Source organism: Gopherus flavomarginatus, chromosome 8, assembly GCF_025201925.1.
Source record: "Gopherus flavomarginatus isolate rGopFla2 chromosome 8, rGopFla2.mat.asm, whole genome shotgun sequence".
Classification (NCBI taxonomy): domain Eukaryota; kingdom Metazoa; phylum Chordata; order Testudines; family Testudinidae; genus Gopherus; species Gopherus flavomarginatus.
The window spans coordinates 64,875,988-64,897,262 of record NC_066624.1 but is presented as its reverse complement, the minus strand read 5'-3'; the positions used below and the strand labels follow the sequence as shown (position 1 = coordinate 64,897,262).

The window sequence follows — 21,275 nt, the reverse complement described above, 5'->3', positions numbered from 1 at the left end:
TGCCTGGGAGCTGTGGGACCCTGCAGCTCCCACGCACAGTGAGCTCAAGTCACGGAGGTCTCTGAAAGTCATGGATTCCATGACTTCTGTGACCTCCATGAAAATCGTAGCCCTATTTATGAATATGTTGAATAGCACTGGTCACAGTACAGGACACCACTACTTCTGCCCACTGTGAAAACTGATCATTTATTCTTACCCTTTGTTTCCTGTCTTTTAACCAGTTACTCAGCCAAGGACTCTCCCATTTATCCCAGGACTGCTTACTTTACTTAAGAGCCTTTGGTAAGGGACCTTGTCAAAGGCTTTTTGAAAGCCCAAGTACACTATAGTCACTGGACCACCCTTCTCCATGTTTTTTGCCCCCCCCACCGCCAAAGAATTCTAATAGATTGGTGAGGAATGATTACCCTTTACAAAAACCATGTTGACTCTTCTTCAACAAATCATGGTCATTTCTGTGTCTGATAATTCTGTTCTTTACTATAGTTTCAACCAATTTGCCTGGTACTGAAGTTGGGCTTAGCTGCTTGTGATTGCCGGGATCACCTCTGGAGTCTTTTTAAAAAATTGCTGTCACATTAGCTATTCTGCCTGCCCCTGTTTTCCAACTCCCAGATGCTCTGAATCTTAATTCCTGCTCCCAACCCCTTTTTTGCCCCCCTCCTGACTTTAAGTCTGCAGAATATGCTAAATAAATCAGCCCCTGCAGTAGGCTCTTGGTTAATGAAGACCACATGGACTTCGGAACACCTACAAGGAGGCAAAGGAGAAGTGGGGAGCGTGGGCAAATAGAAAACAGCTGGCATGCAGAGGTTAGGTAGGTAGGAACCATGCTGAGTTTGTAAGCTCTGGAGAGTTCCCTGGTCCCTACCACCCAGTGTGATCTAGAACTCCATGTTCCCTGGCTTCCCCAGCCCTCTAGAGTTTAAGAGTGCCATATGGTATCTTTCCCTCTGCCTCCCAACACATACCAAAGATTTCAATTCCATAAAAAAAACAAAACCTAATGAAATTACCAAACAAAAATAAACTTTTTTATCCTGAGTTAAGGCTGCAAGTACAGAACAGTAGGAGGTAAAAAAATTTACAACAACTTTGTAGACAAATAAACCATTATTAGAAACCCAGGAATTTCAGTAATAAGAAGATAATTGTTTTAAAATTTTAATACTTTAATACTTTTTGTTTGGGAATATGTTTATTATAAGATTTCTTAAATAGTTTCTTTAAGTCTTGTTAAGTTGTGCAACTGGGAACCTTACCTTCATCTTTTCCTGGGAATATATAAAATCATTAAGATTAGTCATTGATAATGGCACAAAAGCAACATACTTAGAGAATCCTGGGTGCCTTAAAAAAACATGCAACAAACAAAGCTGCAAACAGCTGAAAAGAGGGCTGCTCCAAGTAAAATACACCTTCACTGGATACTCCCTTTCCTGCATTTAGTGTTTAACTTAAAAAACAACAAAACATAAAGCTCCATCTTAAGCAAATAAAAGCTTTTTTCTTCTTTTGCTTGTTCCTAGTTCCCTCTACCTCAGAGAGAGGCTCCAATCCCCTTATTTCTTCAGGTAAATCCAACAGAATAATAGCTCTTATGGCACCTAGCAATAGAGTGACTCAGAAGAAAATAACCCACCACCATATTGCAAAGGATTATAATGATACGACTTGGTGGTCTCAGCTACAGCTATCTCAACAAGTATAATAAAACTAAACTCTCATTCTTAGAGATGATGGTTTGAGGCACATTGGAAAGCTTGTATTGCCACTAGGCCTGCTCTATCTGTTGTATGACTAAATAAAAGAGGACAAATTCAATGTTGCACTATGCCCACATGTGCTAATGAGGCTGACACAAAGGAGTCATAGGCCCAGAGTAAACCCTCCCCCATGGAATATTCCCAAGCACAAAGGGACGTTGCATAGCCTCACGTGCTCACAGTGACCAATAGGAGGCCACTGTAGTAGAAGCACAAGTTAGGGCAGCTCTCAGGTTAGGCATGACCTGGAGGAGTCATGTTAAATAACACTGTATTAAAACATGGCTTTGCAGCCAGTGTAGCTTGGGACAAGTAATGTTTAACAGCATGTCAGCTGATCATGGGTAAACCCCAGTACTAGTAGGTTTACCAACAATTATCTAACACAATGTTAAACACAACTAGTCTACGTCTACACTTACTGCAAAGACACATTTAGCACCATGTTAGTTAATGCAGCTCCTTGAGGTCATGTCCTAACACTTCCTAATTTCCTATTGAAGGTAAGCACTATGTGAACTCCAATACATAAAGTCTGTTAGTACCAGAATACCTGAAATGTGCTCTGTAGGGCCAGACTTTGGGTCTCATTGATGTGGGACACTTAGCATGATAAAGAAGAATCTTAACCTCAGAGTTTTTTTTAAAAGTAGGTTTCTAGCTGATTGCCTTGTGGCACTAGCCTTGAGAATATAAACCAATTAAAAGCGACTGTAGGAATGTATGGAAGAAGCAGCTGGACTCCATTTCTGCAATAGGAGGCTGAAAGGAACCCAAAAATCTCACAAACTTTTTATGGAAAATGACAACGTTAAGTTTAGAGAGTATCTCAAAGAACTTTCTCACTAACCCTCCCCCAATAGTTTTGCTTTTTCATATGCATAGTGACAGGACAGTGGTGCAAATGTTAAGTGAAGATAGGTAGGAAAATGATCTGTAGGTCCACCCAAAGCTGCAAAGCTAGATGTGATGCTCCATACTTGAGGAGTCATCTTTTCTGGGTATGTCTACACTACAGGATTATTCCGATTTTACAGAAACCGGTTTTTGGAAACAGATTGTATAAAGTCGAGTGCATGCGGCCACACTAAGCACATTAATTCGGTGATGTGCATCCATGTACCGAGGCTAGCATCAATTTCTGAAGCATTGCACTGTGTGTAGCTATCCCATAGCTATCCCACAGTCTCCCCTGCCCATTGGAATTCTGGGTTGAGATCCCAATGTATGATGGGGCAAAAACAGTGTGGCGGGTGATTCTGGGTAAATGTCGTCACTCAATCCTCCTTCCGTGAAAGCAACGGCAGACAATCATTTCAAGCCCTTTTCCCTGGATTGCCCAGGCAGACGTCATAGCACAGCAACCATAGAGCCTGTTCAGCTTTTTTTCACTGCCACCGTATGTCTAGTGGATGTTCCTAGCAGACGCGGTACCGGAGCGCTACACAGCAGCATCCGCTTGCCTTTTGCAAGTTAGCAAAGACAGTTACCAGTCATACTGTACTGTCTGCTGCTGTCCTGGTTGCTCCTGGCCAGCCTCGGTGAGGTCGGCCAGGGGCGCATGGACAAAAATGGGAACGACTCCCCAGGTCATTCTCTTCTTCAAGTTTTGTCTAAAGGGAGAGTCAGTCCTGCCTAGAATATCAGGCAAGCCTACTAAAGAACTAGAGAGGCAAACGGCCGCACCAGGTCAGAGGCCCAGACATCCCGCAGAAATGATGAGCTGCATGCCATTCTAGGGGATGCCCCTGCAACAATGCCACCCGTTGCTTCCCTCCTCGTCCACCCCTTCTGGGCTACCGTGGCAGTTATCTCCCCATTTGTGTGATGAAGTAATAAAGAATGCATGAATAAGAAACAACATTGACTTTATTGCCTCTGCAAGCAGAGATCAAAGCAGGGAGGGGAGGGCAGCCTCCAGCTGCTATGATATTCCAAGCAGGAGTGAATCTCCAGGTTCTTTAAGACAAATCTTAAAGAAGAGAATGACCTAGGAGTCATTCCCATTTTTGTCCATGCGCCCCCGGCCGACCTCACCGAGGCCAGCCAGGAGCACTCACAGGATGACGATGACGGATATCAGTCATATGCACCATCTGCCATTCGCAAGGCAAGGGAAAGGAAGGGGATGCTGTTGTGTAGCGCTGCAGCACTGCGTCTGCCAGCAGCATCCAGTAGACATACGGTGACATTGAAAAAAGGCGAGAAATGATTTTTTTCCTTTTGGTTTCACGGGTGCAGGGAGGGCGACAACATATACGCTAAACCACCCGTGACAATGTTTTTGACCCTTCAGGCTTTGGGAACTCAGCCAAGAATTCAAATGGTTTTCGGAGAATGCGGGAACTGTGGGATAGCTACAATATTCAGTCACCCCTCCCTCCATGAGCGTCCATTTCATTCTTTGGCTTTCTGGTACACTTGTCTCAGCTCCTTAAGTTTCAGCACTGTGTTGAGTCTCTGTTGTGGCCTCTGTCCATCATAGCCTTGGAGATTTTTTTCAAATGTTTTGGCATTTCGTCTATTGGAACAGAGTTCTGATAGAACAGATTTATCTCCCCATACAAAGATCAGATTCAGTATCTCCCATACGGTCCATGCTGGAGCTCTTTTTTGATTCTGGAACTGCATGGTCACCTGTGCTGATCAGTGCTCCACGCTGGGCAAACAGGAAATGAAATTTAAAAGTTCGCGGAGCTTTTCCTGTCTATCTGGCTAGTGCATCCAAGTTCAGATTGCTGTCCAGAGCAGTCACAATGGTGCACTGTGGGATAAGTCCCGGAGGCCAATACCATCGAATTGCAGCCACACTAACCCTAATTTGAAATGGCAATACCGATTTCAGCACTACTCTCCTCGTTGGGGAGAAGTACAGATATCGATATTACGAGCCCTTTATATCGAAATAAAGGGCTTCGTTGTGTGGACGGGTGCAGCGTTAATTCGGTTTAACACTGCTAAATTCGAAATAAACTCGTAGTGTAGACCAGGCCTCTTATACATAAATAACAAGTGATATGAGGATGAGAATTCATTCTCACTAGTCATGCCTTCCATGAGTTCATTCATCTTTTTGCTAGTTCTATCTTGTCCTCTGCAGACTTGCAGCTGTTGAAATGTAATAAATCATTCCAAAAGGTGCAGCATGTTCTAGCGCTCAGAAAAGTCTGGCATTTTTATAACTTGTGATTTTGGCTGAACTACACTGGAATCACACAGGGCAAATATGATCCATGTAAAAGATTTTTCTAGTCCTCCTTTAAAAAGCTCCACGTATTTATCTTCTGCTTTTTTTCTACTGAACATACTTGATCACGAACTACTGAGAACTAGAAATGAGGAAGACCTGGGAGAGAAAACATGGACCTGAAAACTGAGGTGATCTTAATGTTTCATTGAACAGTGCTCACTGAATTAGCAGCTATTCAATACTTTGTTTTAGCTTCATTGTTAAAATTGGCTCCAGGCCTCCATTATTCAAACCCTGCCCTGAAGACAGAATTAATAATTTCCTCACGGGCTTTTCTATTGCACTCAGAGTACTTGACACTGTGTAGTACTTTATATGTTCGGAACACAGTGCCCATTGACTTCAGTTGCCGTTGTGAGTGCTCAGCACTTCTGCAAATCCGACCTCAAGGTCTGTGAATCTGTGTAGCTCAAAAGCTTGTCTCCCCCCCACACAGATGTTGGTCTAATATAGGGGTTCTCAATTTGGGGGTTGGGACCCCTCAGGAGGTTACAAGGTTATTACATGGGGTGTGGTCATGAGCAGTCAGCCTCCACCTCAAACCCCGCTTTGCATCCAGCATTTATAATGGTGTTAAATATATAAACAAGTGTTTTTAATTTATAAGGGGGTTGCACTCAGAGGCTTGCTATGTGAAAGGGGTCACCAGTACAAAAGTTTGAAAACTACTGGTCTAATCAAAGATATTACCTCACTCACCTTCTCTGTTTAAGCACCCAAGGAACACACAGTTAGTGACCACTTATGAAAAGTCTGGCTGAAGTGGCTTGACTAGCATCACATAGGAATTCTATGGCAGAGGCAGGGATAGAATCTAGTTCTACAGAGCAGCATTCAACTGTTTTAACCCTCAGACCACCTCTTCTCTTCCAGCAATTCCCTGACTCTCACTACACACTTTCCAACTTCTGCAACAAATGAGATGTGGAGCCTACAGACAAGAGCCTCATTAATTACACAACCACAATTCATCCCCAGAGAAAGTCTATCCTGTGTGCTAAATCATATATGTGGAAATCGTATATGATCATGTAAATAAATACTGTATTATAATCCATACAAACAAGAGGGCTGAATTAAAAGTTCCACAGACAACCTTAATTCTGGCATTTCCTCATGTTGAGTGCTTGATTTGTAACCTTAATGCTCTTTTAATGCAGTTGTGTGCATGTAACTTCTTAGGTATTATTAAAAGCAAATTAAATAAACCAAAATTTCACCATGTGAAACCATACTGACACCCACATTATTCATCAGCAGGGTTGGAACATTTAGATCCACCACAGACATCTGCCACTTGGGCTAACAGAGTAACTGATAGCAGTAGTAAGTTGTCGTCTAGGTCAGGGGTTCTCAACCTTTTTCTTTCTGGGCACCCCCCGCTGGCCCCTGTCGCAGCCCTAAGGTTTTTTCCCAACATGGTGTCTGTATGGCCAATTGTCGGTCATCCAAAGGTCACACAGGTACTGTGTTCAGCACCGTGGTGCGGTGTGCAACATTAGAGTGCCATGTGCATTTTTCCTGCTCTTTTTCTGGTCACCTAGGAGTCAAGCTAGTATCGTGTGCAGTCTCTCGCTCTTCTGCCTGGTAACCCAGGGGTCAGGTTAGTGCTGTGTGCATAACACCAATGTGCTGTGAGCAAAGGGATCCAATCTGACCAATCGTAGTTCAGTTCAAACGGTCAGATTAGGGTTGTGTGCAAAACCATGCTAGTGTGCTGGGTGCAGCTTCTAGCAGCTTCTAGTGTGCTGTGTGCAAATCCTATCTGCGTAGGGGGCAACAGCTCGGAACCTGGAGGGCGTAGGAGCTAGGGACCAATCAGATCCTGACAAGTGTAAAAACGGCCTTTGACTAAAACCATGCCTCATGCCGAGATCTGCAGGAGTATCCACGTACTGACTGAAGGACCTGATCAGCCCTTCAGCCAGGGGTCTCCTCTGGATATAGCCGGCTCGGGACGTGTCATTTTATTGCTTTTTCAACGTTATCTTCTACGGATTCAGTACGCTTCTGGTGTCTGTTCTGCTCGTCAGCTGCGCCTGGAATACGGTACTTGCTTTCTAATTTTCCTTTCTGTGCCTCTTCTCTTTTCCCCTCTCCTATTTGGTACGGAACTGCATATATTGTTATCTGATGTAAAGTTGTGCATATATGGTATATAAGAACTGAGTCATTGTAATAACTGCTGTTGAAGTTAATTGGTGTTGTATTTGATAACAGTATTTGGTCAGTGTGCACATAGTTTGTTTTATTTGGTATATTCATTTACCTGGTTTTACAGAGCGGTTAATTTTGATCATTTGGTTCCTTGTTGATAAATGTAAATAGATTGCTTCAGGTTGTGTAAAGGTTTCTTGTTCCAATAGTACTGTTAGTTGGTAAACGTGCTCCTCCCCTGTGATTTTCTCCCTGTTAATAAACGGCCATGTGGTGTTTTGAAATTTACGTTTGTCTGGTGTTAATTTTCCTCTCTCAATCAAACAATTCACCGAACCTGCATTAGGGACGGACAGCCCCAACATGCTATAAAAACTCCACAGCCCAGCTATGCCACAACAACTGTTTTTCTGCATATAAAAGTGAAGGCCGGCGTTAGGTGGTAGCCAGGAAGGCAGTTGCCTGGAGCCCCACACCACAGAGGGCACCGCGAAGCTAAATTGCTCAGGCTTCGACTTCAACCCCGGGTAGTGGGGTTCAGGGCCCCGGGCTGCAATCCCATGCGGCAGGGCTTCAGCTTCCTGCCTGGGCCCTAGTGAGTCTAACGCCAGTCATGCTTGGTGGACGCCCCTCCCCAGTACCTGCTTGTGGTCCCCAAGAGAGCACCAGACTCCTGGTTGAGAACCACTGCTCTAGGTGGACAAGAAGAAAAAGGGCATGAGACACCCACTTTGCAAATGGGTTTCACAGGTATTTGCTGACAGCGGAGAAATGTTGAAACTCATGAATCTTGGATTCCATTTAAGCTCTGGAGGGGAGTGTTCTCCAGTGGGCAGATTCTTCTGCCTCAGTTTAATCCAGCTTCTCCCTATCCTGTCTCTTACTACCACTTCCTGGGTTCCTCATCACAGTCATCCCTGCAACCTAAAGTCTCTTTGTCTCTGTCTCAGGGTATTTCTACTCTGCACATTTACTTATAGCAGCATAATACATACATAAGAACATCAGAATGGCCATACTGGGTCATACCAATTATCCATCTAGCTCAGTACCTTGTCTTGCAACAGTGGCCAGTGCCAGGTGCTTCAAAAATAATGAACAGAACAGGGCAATTATTGAGTGATCCATCCCGTCATCTAGTTCCAGCTTCAGGAAGTCGAAAGTATAGGGACACCCAAAGCACGGGCTAGCATCCTTGACCACCTTGGTTAATAGCCACTGATGGACCTATCCTCTATTAACTTAACTAGTTCTTATTTTAACCAAGTTATTTCACGAGGACGGTGGTGAAGCACTGGAATGGGTTACCTAGGGAAGTGGTGGAATCTCCATCCTTAGAGGTTTTTAAGACCTGGCTTGAAAAAGCCCTGGCTGGGATGATTTAGTTGGTGCTGGTCCTGCTTTGAGCAGGGGATTGGACTAGATGACCTTTTAAAGTCTCTTCCAACCCTAATATTCTATTAGTTATACTTCTGGCCTTCACATCCCCTGGCAAAACGTTCCACAGGTTGACTATGCGTCACATGAAGAAATACTTCCTTATGTTCGTTTAAAACTTGTTGCCTATTTATTTCATCAGGTGACTCCTAGTCCCTGTGTTATGTGAAGGTGTAAATAAAACTTCCCTATTCACTTTCTCCACGTCATTCATGATTTTATAGACCTCCATCCTGTCATCTCTTCTCTGAGCTGAACAGAGTCTTTTTACTCTCTCCTCATATGGAAGCTGTTTGATACTCCTAATAATTTTTGTTGTCCTTCTCTGTTCCTTTTTCCAATTCTAATATATCTTTTTTGAGATGGGGCAGCCAGAACTGCATGCATTATTCAAGGTGTGAGTGTACCATGGATTTATATAGTGGCATTATGATCTTTTCTGTCTTATCTATCCCCTTCTCAATTAGGGTGACCAGACAGCAAGTGTGAAAAATCGGGACAGAGAGTAGGGGGTAATAAGCACCTATGTAAGACAAAGCCCCAAATATCTGGACTGTCTCTATAAAATCAGGACATCTGGTCACCCTATTCCTAATGGTTCCTAACACTGTTAGCTATTTTTCAAAGCTGCTGTACATTGAACAGATGTTTTCAAAGAACCATCCACAATGATTCCAAGGTATCTTTCTTGAATGGTAACAGCTAATTTAGACTCCATCCATTTGTACGTATAGTTGGGACGTTTTCCCATGTGCATTACTCTGTACTTAACAACATTGAGTTTCATCTGCCATTTTGTTGCCATTCACCCAATTTAGTGAGATCCTTTTGTAACTCTTCCCAGACAGCTTTGGACTTACTTACCCTGAATAATTTTGTATCATCTGCAAATTTTGCTACCTCACTGTTTACCCCTTTTTCCAGATCATTTATGAATACAGTAACTCTTCGCTTAACATTGTAGTTATGTTCCTGAAAAAATGTGACTAAGAGAAATGATGTTAAGCTAATCCAATTTTCCCATAAGAATAAATGTAAATGGGAGGTGGGAGTGGTTTAGGTTCCAGGGAATTTTTTTCACCAGACAAAAGACTATATATATATATATATATAGTATACACACACACACACACACAGAGTATAAGTTTTAAAGAAACAATTTGATACTATACACAGCAATGATGATTGTGAAGCTTGGTTGAGGTGGTGGAGTCAGAGGGTGGAGGAGGGTGGGATATTTCCCAGGGAATGCCTTACTGCTAAATGATGAAATAGAACTCCACTGAGCCCTCAAGGGTTAACACAGTGATGTTAATGTAGCCTCATACTTTACAAGGCAGCACGAATGGAGGGAGGGGAGACAGCATGGCAGACAGAGACAGAGACACACATTGTGTGTTTGTAAGAGAGATGCGCATTGCCCCTTTAAGTACGCTGACCCTACTCTAAGTGCATTGCCTTTTTAAGTAGATCAGCAAGATGAGACGGCAGCTCCCTCCATCCTGAGCCCTGTCATGTTCTCCCCCTGCTCTATAGAAATGAGGTAAGTGGGGGGCAGCAGGAGGGGGAGGGGGACACCTTGAGATTAGCCCTCCTCTTCTCCCTCCCCCGCCCCCAGCACAGCAAGCAGGAGGCTCCCAGGAGCAATTCCAAAGCAGAGGGCAGGAGCAGCACCTGGCAGTGGGGGGAGGGACAGCTGAACTGTCAGCAACTGATAGCTTGCTGGGTAGCTGCCACACTGGGACTTCAGGGGAGCTGATGGGAGGCTGCCAGTCCACCCTGGTTCCAAGCCCCCACCTGCTAACTGCAACGGACTGCTCTTTCTGCAAGCAGTGCACAAAGCAGGTAGCTGCCAAACAACATTATAAGGGAGCATTGCGCAACTTTAAACGAGCATGTTCTCTAATTTATCAGCAATGTAACGACGAAGCAACATTAACCAGGACAACGTTAAGTGAGGAGTTACTGTATGTTGAACAACACACGTCTCAGTACAGGTCCCTGGGGAGGACCCCACTATTTACCTCCCTCCATTGTTCCTATTTTTAAATCAGTCAATGACCTATGAGAGGACCTTCCCCCTTATCCCAGGACTGCTTATTTTGCTTAAGAACCTTTGGCAGGGTCCACTTGAAAGGCTTTCTGAAAGCCCAAGTTTCATATCCACTGGATCACCCTTGTCCACATGTTTGTTGACCGCCTCAAAGAATTCTAATAGACTGGTGAGGCATGATTTCCCTTTATAAAAAACATGTTGACTCTTCCTCAAGATATCATGTTTATCTGTGTCTGATAATTCTGTTCTTTACTATCATTTCAACCAATTTAGCTGGAACTAAAGTTAGACTTACCAACCTGTAATTGCCAGGATCACCTCTAGAGCCTTTTTTTTTTAAATCGGTATTACATTAGCTACCCTCCAGTCATCTGGTACAGAGGCTGATATAACTGATAGGTTACATTACTAATTACCACAGTTAGTAATTCCACAATTTCATATTTGAGTTCTTTCAAAACTCGAGTGAATATTATCTGGTCCTGGTTACTTATTTCTGTTATGTTAACAATTTTTTCCAAAACCTCTTCTACTGATGCTTTAGTTCCTCAGATCTGTCACCTAAAAGGAATGGCTCAGGTGTGGGGATCTCCCTCATATCCTCTGCAATGAAGACCAATGCAAAGAATTCATGTTTCTCTGCAATTGCCTTGCCTTTATCGAGTGCTCCTTTAGCACCTCAATGGTCTATTGCTCCCACTGACTGTTTAACAAAGGGGTGGGCAAACTTTTTGGCCCGAGGGCCACACCTGGGAATAGAAATTGTATGGTGTGCCATGAATGCTCAGAAAATTGGAATTGGGGTGTGGGAAGGGGTGAGGGCTTTGGTTGGGGGGGTGGACTCTGGGTTGGGTTGAGGATGAGGAGTTTGGGGTGCTCCAGGCTGGGATTGAGGGGTCTGGAGGGGAGGAGGCGGGGATTAGGGCTGGGGCAGGGTGTTGAGGTGTGGAGAGAGGCTCAGGGGTACAGGCTGTGGATGGTGCTTACTTCAGGCGGCTCCCAGAAGCAGCAGCATGTCTCTTCTCTGGTTCCTACGCGGAGGCATGGTCAGGCGGCTCTGCATGCTGACCCACCCACAGGCACCACCTCTGCAGCTCCCATTGGAGCACTGGAGGGGGGCTATGCCGCGGCTTCCGGGAGCTGTGTGGCGTGGCCCCCCGACCCTGCTCCCTAGCTGGAGTGCTGGATAGGGGGCATGCCACAGCTTCCAGGAGCCATATGGAGCGGCCCCCAACCCTGTGCCCCAGTTGGAGCACCGAAGCGGGGCCATAAAGCTGCTTCTGGGAGCTGTGTGGAGCGGACTCCGACCCTGCTCCCCAGGTGGAGCAACAGATCACAGGAGCGGGGCAAGCTCTAGACCCCGCTCCCCAGTGGGACCTTGAGGGCCAGCTTAAAATGGCTGGCAGGCCAGATCTGGCCCATAGTTTGCCCACCCCTGGTTTAACAGGTTTCCTATTTCTGATGTACTTAAAGGCTTTTTTGCTGTTAAGTTTTGTGTCTTTAGCTAGCTGCTCACCAAAGTCTTTTATGGCTTGTTTTATTATACTTTTACACTTGACTTTATGCTCTTTTCTATTTTCCTCACTAGGCTTTGACTTCCAAATTTTTAAAAGATGTTTTTTTGCCTCTAACTGCCTCATTTACTCTGCTGGTTAGCCATGATGGTATTATTTTTGTTTCTCTTATTGTCTATAATTCTTTTTTTCCTTCTTCTTTGGGATATACATTTAGTTTGAGCTTCTATTATGGTGTTTTCAAATAATCTCCATTCAGCTTGCAGCGATTTCACTCTTGTCACTATTCATTTTAATTTTCAGGTAACTAGATTCCTCATTTTTGTGTAGTTCCCTTTTTTGTAGTTAAATGCTACTGTGGTGGGTTTCCTTGGTATTGTCCCTCCTACAATTATATTAAATTTAATTACATTGTTGTATCTATTATTGAGCAGTTCAGCTATATTTACTTCTTGGACCAGATCCTTTGCTCCACTTATGACTAAATCAAGAATTGCCCCTCCCTTTGTGGGTTCCAGAACTAGCTGCTCCAAGAAGCTGTCATTCATGGTGTCTAGAAATTTCATCTCTGCATCCCCTTCTGATGTGACAGATACTCAGTCAATATGGGGATAGTTGAAATTCCCCATTATTATTGCATTTTTTACCTTTGTAGCCTCTATAATTTCTCTGAACATTTCACAATCACCATCCTGTTTACGTGGTCGGTAGTATATTTCTACTACTGTACTCTTATTTTTCAAGGTTGAAATTTCTTTCCATAGAGATTCTAGGCTCCACTTTGATTCATTTAAGATTTTTTCTTTTACATATAGTGCCACTCCCCCACCCACGCAACCTACTCTGTAATCCTATACATTTTGTATCCTGGTAATACTGTGTCTCATTGATTATCCTCATTCCATCATATTTCTGCAATGCCTTTTATATGAATATCCTCATTTAATGCCAGGCACTCTAGTTCACCCATCTTACTAATTAGACTTCTAGCATTTAAAAAAAAATACACAAGACAAAACCAAACTAAAATGACCTAGAACATTTAGAGTAAGCAACAGGGGAGATTCTGTAACACATGCAGAATCTCACAGGCACAGAAAGCAAATAAACAGCATGGATTTAAAAACAAAATGAGTACAGAAACAAACAACTGCACCTATTGCATTAAGCAATTTTTTTCTTCATATGTCCTATGGTTGCAATAGAGAAGCTATGGAACGTAGAGCAGGAGACTGGAAGAGGAGATGCCCATAAGCAGGGTTTGATCTAAAGGATTAGCCTATAACATGACCTCAGCTAGGCTACCAAAACTTAGAAAAATATTCTCACCAGTTCATCTGGATCAGTGGCAGCTGGGGGAGACCATAGATAGAGAAGACTCTTGTGGTTGACCTGTTTTAACCAACATTTTGAATAGACTTGCTTCCAGATAGAGCCTGTCTACACCAGAGCTCCCGCTCATGCCACCATTGATTCAGCTGAAAGACACACTTCCTCAGGACAGAGACTATCATTGGTAGGAGACTGGACAGTCATTCTTAGAGACATGAGGCAACACATGTTTAAGTGTCCACATAAATTATATCTGGATATTCAAGTGTGGGGGACAAAACACAACTTAGAAATACTGTGTATTGATCAAACATGTTTCAAGACACAAAACAACTTGGAGAAGAATACTGACAGTGTCAGGAATGAGTAACAGCAATTAGAAAGAACCAAGCTCACCAAAATGCTGATCTACCGTGGCACAAGATAGCTGTAGATATTTATATTTGCTCCTAGTAGATTATTTATCAGTGTATCCACAAGTCCTATGTATGCCAGAGGCATATGGTTACTGCACTGATTTCCAAACTAAGAGCTGTGTTTGCAAGATATGGGATCCCTAAAGAACTAGCAAGTGACAATATTCTGCTTGTAAGAAGACAAATATGCAGCTGCAGCATTGTAGGAACTGCAATTCACTCCAGTCTGACATCCACAGTCTAACAAAATAGATGAGAGAACCAATCACACAACTAAGTCACTTTCACAAAATTTCTGCCTCAGTCAAAATCCCACCTCTAACTTTGCTGGACCAGCCTAGTGTGGCCTGCAGCCCAGGAACGGGCATGGTGGCGAGAACAGTTCTAATCCATGGCAATGCCACAACCCAGCAAACAGTAATACCCACAACTGAGAGGGACACAAGCAACAGAAGACACCTCTTACCTCTTCATCTAGTGACCTAATGCAGACACATCAACCAGCTGTAGGGTCAAGAACAGGTGACACCATCAGAAGTCATGTTGTTATCAGAATCAGAACCAGTCACTGGTGAAATCCTAGTTTTACTGAAATAGGAATTTTGCTTCCCAAGGGCATGTCAGGCACATCATATCCCATACTGGGCACATTTTTAACTGGGCACGTTTTAACATCAGCCATGCATGCCATCCAAAGAGAGAATCATTTGAAAACTAAACACTGAATCAGCGTACAAGCTGATCTCTAATTAAGTCAGTGTTAGGAACCTGTGACTCATAAGACCATAATGCAGAAACCAGTCACCACCCTCATAAAAGATTTTCATGTTTCAAGTCTAGTGACTTGACAAGACATTGCTTGCTATTATGTTAATTGGATGTGGGATCTTAAAGTGCAGAAAGAGGTGAAATCTGTTGTAAACTGACACTTCAACATGCAAGTGTGATCCGCACAGCAGCACTTCCCCCTCCTTTCATACTCCAGTTGCAGAGCCTGCACAAAGCGCTATGTTCCAGTGGAGCTGCAGAGTAGATGTATTGCTCCAGCTCTAGCCAATGAAGTGTTTACACTTTAATTTTCCCAACTGAGCGCTCAGGACAGGAGCGTGCGAAGCAGGAGAGGCCCATCGCCAGGTTGTCCTTACAACTGCTGAGCCAGAGCAAAGCTGACCACTTGCAAAATGTCATTAACTCAATACCACCCCCCACACTGGGTATTCATGTGGGCAGGCAGATTCAGTTACAGAGGCGCACTAGGTGGGCATTTACTCGTCTATTTTTAAAAGACATAAATGTGCACCCTGGGTTTAGCCCTCAGGCTCCTGGGAACGGTGCCTTCAGTCAGCAAGGCTGGAAACCAATGACTTATTTAAACCCCAGCGCCTGGGCGGGCTCCAGGGAGCCTGTAGAGAGGCTGTCTCCGGCGAAGTGAGCAGCGCCCGGTCGGGCCGTGTCACATCGCGCGGGTGCCGTGCGGTTAGGGGTCAGGTAACCCCTGTGCGCCCTGCTAAGCCCGCCCGTAGCCGCGGGGCTGCACTCACCGGCCAGAGGCGGGGCCCCATGCCCCGCCGGGCAGCGGCTCCCTCCTCCGCCGCCAGCAGCCCGAGCCACGTTCCGCCCCGGCTGAGAGGAAGCGCCGCTGGGCCCGGGGCGGGGCAGCGCGACACCTACCCGCGGGGCAGCGCCCTGCCCAGTGCAGCGCCTCGGCTCCCGCTCGGCCCCTTCCCAGTCTCTTCGCACGGCCAGGGGGCGCCGCCCGCAGCCTGCGCGTCCAGCCCGGCAGAGGCGCGGCTCTGGGGAGCGGGCAGCGCCTGCGGGCCGTGGCGCCAGACGAAGCAGAGCAGTGGGAGGCCACGGGGGCCGCACGCCAAGAGGAAGCCGGGGGGTCAACGCGGCTGCCGCGAGCGGCCGGGACAGGCACAGCCCTCCGCGGGCCGCCCCTCCCCGCGTGTCACTTACCCCAGTGCGCCGCAGGGGTCCGCCTCTGTCCGAGCTCTGCCCCCGGCCGCGGCCCCCCAGCAGGGGGAGGAGGAGTCCGACGCTGTAGCTAGGCCCGATGTCGGCCCACACCGCTCAGCTGGACCGCGCTGCCGGCCCCATCTGGTACCCTCGCCTCCCTCCGCCGCTCCCCCTTTCCTTCGCCCGGCTTGCTAGCGCTTCCCAGAACCGCTTGGGCACCCCGCCTCCTCCGCCGGGCACTCCTGCTGGCGCACACGCCTTGTCAGCTGCAGGGATTTTTCCACCAGCCGCAGCGTCTCCTCCGAACGTGTAAGCAGCGCCTAGCGGCCCCAAGGCTGCAGCTCTCCCAGAGCCCTCGGGGGACACCGCTAGCGGGTGGGCGAGAGCCTTGCCACAAGCCCTGCGCTTGCCTCCAGCCGCCCGCACCCCCGGAGTCAGCAAGGAGCGAGGATGAAGGCAGGCAGGCTCAGCCAGTCTAGCCTTGAAGAGACCAAACGCGTTGGAGCAACACCTGACTGGCCGCCAGGCAGGAAAGGATTTGGGAGAAAGGGTGGAGTGAAAGAAGCACAGGTCATGGAAAGGGGGGGCAGGGAGTGAGAGACATGGAGGGAGGGTGCGAGGGTGGCCTTGGAGCCCTGGAAAGGCCTGTGGAGGCAGGGGAGCTGGGTGAGGCTGAGGGCTACCCAGTGCTGCCCAGAGGATTCAGGGGGGCCTGGGGCAAAGCAATTTCGGGGTGCCCTTCCTTTAAAAAAAAGTTGCAATACTATAGAATACTATATTCTCATGGGGACCCCTGCGGGGCCTGAGGCAAATTGCCCCACTTGCCTCTCCTCCCCCCCGGGCGGCCCTGGGGCTACCCTGGCATTTCACTGAGATTTTACACTGTACAAATATTTTAAAACTCCCAAAAGCAGGAGAAAGTGTTACAACAAGGAAGGGGTGCGCGTGAAAAGGAACAGCCACAAAAGGGGCAGTGAGTGCATGCTACACAAAACGTGAGTTCTTCTTTGAGTGCTGTTCCTGTGGGTGCTCCACTGCAGGTAACAGTGCATCCCAGCCCCATTGATCGGAGATTTTCAGTAGCAGTGTCTGGTCGGGACACATGCGCTCAGCTGCTGTCTCGCAGCATCATTAGAGTCTGTCTGAGCATCTGTCCCCCACACCCCTCTCAGTTCCTTTTCAACCGTCCTTGGCTGAAGACGGGACTCGGGACAGTGCTGAACCTCTTCCCTGGTCACTGAAGGAAATAAGTAAAAAGAAATAGAATTAGTTAGGTAGAAATATCCCAGTGCTCTCCCTTCCTTTAGAATAAGTGGTTAGTTTAAACAAAAAAAACTTTTTCTCTCACGTTCGTCTCCTGTTGAGACTCTTTCCCCAGGCTATCATAGTTCAAAGATGCCAGGGTCCCCAGACTTTAAAAAATGTGACTCCTATAAGGAGCCTATGCTGCAGTCTGACACACACTCATGGTATGTGGAGTGCCTCAGAGAGACACATGTCCCTGCCAAGTGTCTCCATTGTACCAGCCTGAAAACCAGGGCTTGTCATGACAGCTTGTGGCTGAAAATGCTCCTGATGGAAAAGTCTCTGCAGCCGCATATGGAGACGGGCACAAGTAAACCCTCTCCCTCACGCTCCCCTGCTAGGTCGGAACCGATCAGGAGCACAGCTTCACCCTCTCAAGTGAAGAGGCAGGAAGCCTCAATGTCTCAGCGCAGAGACTTTAAAAAGGGTAAAGGGTCTCCTGCGAGAACTTTACCCTCGGTGCCGACAGCGCCAAAAGCAAAAAGAACAGGAGTACCTGTGGCACCTTAGAGACTAACAAATTTATTTGATCATAAGCTTTCATGGGCTACAGCCCACTTCATCAGATGCATAGAATCCAAAAGCAGGCACCTCTGACCTCCCAGCATCTCAGCTGCGGCTCACGCAGGGTGCAAAAGCAGGGACCTGACTTCCTGCAGCAGAAAGCTTTCCTCGGCACCGGTCCCATCGGCACCGAAGATAGACCTGGTACTGGCAGCGTGTTCCATCAAGCCTGCCCATCACCCTTGCAGCAGACGCGGACCCGAGGCAGGGTGCCTATAAAAGACCTGCGGCACCTGCAAAAGCAAAACAAAAGTTACTGTGGGCTTCCGCTCACACTTCGTGCCCAGCAGGACCATAGCCCATGGCGCAGCAGCAATTTTTGCATCAAGATGACATCTCCATGGCCCCTGAGACTGACTCTCCGCTCCTTGACACAGCACTCACTGTTTGAACAGCCGCTCTTGCCACCCGACCTGGCTGCCCTCACTGACAGCAAAAATGACATGCACCAGCAGGCAGCATTCTCCCCACCTGATTCTTCTCCTCCACCGGTGCCAAATATATCTCAAGGCATGGTGCATCACAAGAACCAGCCTCAGTTTCCCTACTTTGTTCCCCCGTTGGCAGGGCCTCACTTCTCTTACCCCCCATGCTTTGGCCTTAGTGGTACCCTTGGTCAGCTCCTGCTGCCACACCTCCTCGCAGCCCTTCCACCAGACTGCAAGCCTGTTCTGCACCTCTATCTCCAGCTCCATCTACATCTAGCGCTCCTGAAATCCATGCCGAAGAGGTGGGCTGTGAACTCTTCCCTGACTTACCAGCTCCTAAGTCGTCTTCAGCTGCAGATGGAGCCCTCATGCTTCCACCTCCACAAAATGTGGACAACTTTAAGCAATTCCAGGAACTTTTCAAGAGGGTGGCACTCAGCTAGGACATTCCTTTGGAGGAAGTCCAGGAGACATAACACAAATTCATTAAAATCCTCCAACCTTCTATTCCCTCAAAGATCGCCCTACCCATAAACGAAGCCCTCCTAGAACCAGCTGACATTCTCTGGCAGGCCCCTGCCTCCATACCACCGACAGGCAAAAAGGCCGAACGAAAATATTATGTTCCTGCTAAGGATGTAGATTTTTTTTGTTTTCCCATTCACAACCAAATTATCTTGTAGTGGATGCAGTGACACACAGGACAAAACAGCCACAACACCGGCCTACCCCACAAGACAAGGACCTCAAATGGTTTGACCTCCTGGGCTGCAAGGTCTATACCTCCTCCACTTTGCAATTCAGAATTGCAAATTACTCCGCACTCCTCACAAGCTATGACTTCAAAACTACAACAAGCTCTTTGATTTTACCTCCCATATCCCAGAAGACAGGAGAGCAGACTTTAAGTCAGTCCTGGTCTATCATCAGTTGGTGTCCAGGATAGTGCTACAAGGATCCCTGGACATGGCTGACACAGCAGCCCGCTGTGCTGCAGCTGCAGTGCTTATGCACAGGTCTTCCTGGCTCTCTGCATCCCCAAAGATCTGCAGACCAAAGTGGAGGACCTCCCCTTTGACAAAGATAAACTTTTCTCTAAAAAAACCAACAAAGTCCTTCACACTATGAAAGACTCTAGAGCCACCCTGCGCACACTGGGCATATACCTGTCCCTCCCCAGGAGACAAAGGTGTCAACCTTATCAGAGACTCCGCGCACAACAATATCACCGGCCCCAGCCCAGACCGTTTGATATTGGGAGGAACCACAGCAGACCTCCTAGGCGCAGACAGAACAATGTGCAACCAGCTACCTCCCACCCATCGGGAAACAAACAGCAATTTTGAAGTGTTGGTCGAGGGTCTGCGCGACCACCCCTTGACTCCGCCACCTATTTGCCCATTTGGCCACCGCCTCCAGGCTTTCCACCATGTCTGGCAACAGGTCACATAGGACCACTGGGTCCTGGAAATAGTTCAGTCAGATTACTCAATCCTTTTCATATTCGCCCACCCTTCCCCCTTCCCCATCCCTCTTCAGAGACTTTTGGGGTCAAATATGCCAGACTGCACATGAGATGCCTCCAGGGTTGGTTCAACTACAACTACAAACCAAGCAGACACAGCTTCTGATGATGCTAACTCCTCCAGTGAACATATTAGCCTCCCTACAATGGTGGACAAAACCAGACAACCTATGCACAGGCGTCCCATTTCATCAACACTCCCCAGTGCTCATGCTCACCATGGATGCTTCCCTGATAGGGTGGGGAAAGGCACCTAGGGGAACACACGACACAGGGATGCTGGTCCATAGAGACATGTCTGCATATAAATCTTCTAGAGCTCAGAGCAGTCAGATACGCTTGTCTTCACTTTCTCCACATCATAAGGAACAAGTCCATTCAGGTCCTGATGGACAATATAGCATGTATGTTCTACATCAACAGGCAGGGAGGAGCACGATCACACTCCCTATGCACAAAAGTCATCCGGTTATGGAATTGATGTATACAACATCACATAGAAATCACTGCTTCCTACCTGCCTGGGTGTCACAACACTACCACCGACACACTCAGCAGACACTTCTCTGAGGAACATTAATGAGAATTGCATCCCATGATACTACGACAGCTCTTCTCCCACTGGGGCACCCTGTCAATAGACCTGTTTGCCACAACTCATAACTGCAAATGCTATAAATTTTGCTTCAGAGCAGGACTCGGGACTTCATCCCTAGGGGTTGCGTTCCTCATTCCGTGGAACAAATCCCTCATGTACGCTTTTCCAACGATCCCTTTGATACACAGGGTTCTATGCATGATCAGAGAGGACAAGGCCAGAGTCATATTTATTGCCTCAGGTTGGCCCAGACAGACATGGTATCCTTACCTGCTGCGCATGTCCATCCATCCTCCAAGGCCTCTCCTCAACAGACCAGATCTGCTCTCACAGGATAATGGTCGGCTTCTCCATCCACAGCTCCAGAAACTCCATCTGGCAGCACAGTTCCTTCATGATTTCAAAGCCATGAGTTAGACTGTTCAAAGCAGGTCCAGTACGTCCTCCTACACAGTAGAAGAGACTCCACTCATAAGACTTACCTGCAAAAGTGGAAACGTTTCTCCATATGGTGCTTCCACAGATGCTTGACACCCCAGACCACGACCCTCCCTGACATCTTAGACTTCCTTTTAAAACTAAAACAGGACAGGCTCTCGCTCAGTTCTATCAGAGTACACCTCGCAGCTCTCACCACCTTCCATGATCCACTGGACGGATATTCACTTTTTGCCCACCCCACAATAAAAGGCTTCCTCGTGGGCCTGCACAATCTCTACCCTGAGATTCATCCACAAGCAGCCTCCTGGAATCTCAGCCTAGTTCTCCAAGGTCTTATGAAACCTCCCTTTGAGCCCCTGGCTACCTCATCCATGCACCGCATGTCCATAAACGTAGCTTTCATTGTTGCCATAACGTCAGCGAGAAGGGTCGGTGAAATAAGTGCCCTGATGGCCCACCCTTCCTACACGATTTTCTCTAAAGACAAGGTTACAATGTGACCCCACCTCAAATTTCTCCCCAAG

General features: G+C 46.9%; 1 protein-coding gene across 3 annotated transcripts in view; it reads right to left on the bottom strand.

Annotated features, from left to right (window-relative positions):
• The window catches only part of PPP2R3A (protein phosphatase 2 regulatory subunit B''alpha), a 767,863-nt gene that overhangs the window by 138,268 nt on the left and 608,320 nt on the right, over positions 1 to 21,275 (bottom strand). The window contains exon 1 of one of the 3 annotated variants that reach the window (XM_050965375.1): positions 15,891 to 16,571. The exons of 1 other annotated variant lie outside the window; for it this stretch is intronic. The gene's annotated coding sequence lies outside the window, so the exon portion shown is untranslated. Of the gene's footprint in view, positions 1 to 15,602; positions 15,684 to 15,890; positions 16,572 to 21,275 lie in introns of those variants that run through there. One more of the 3 variants, XM_050965376.1, reaches the window with a different exon arrangement.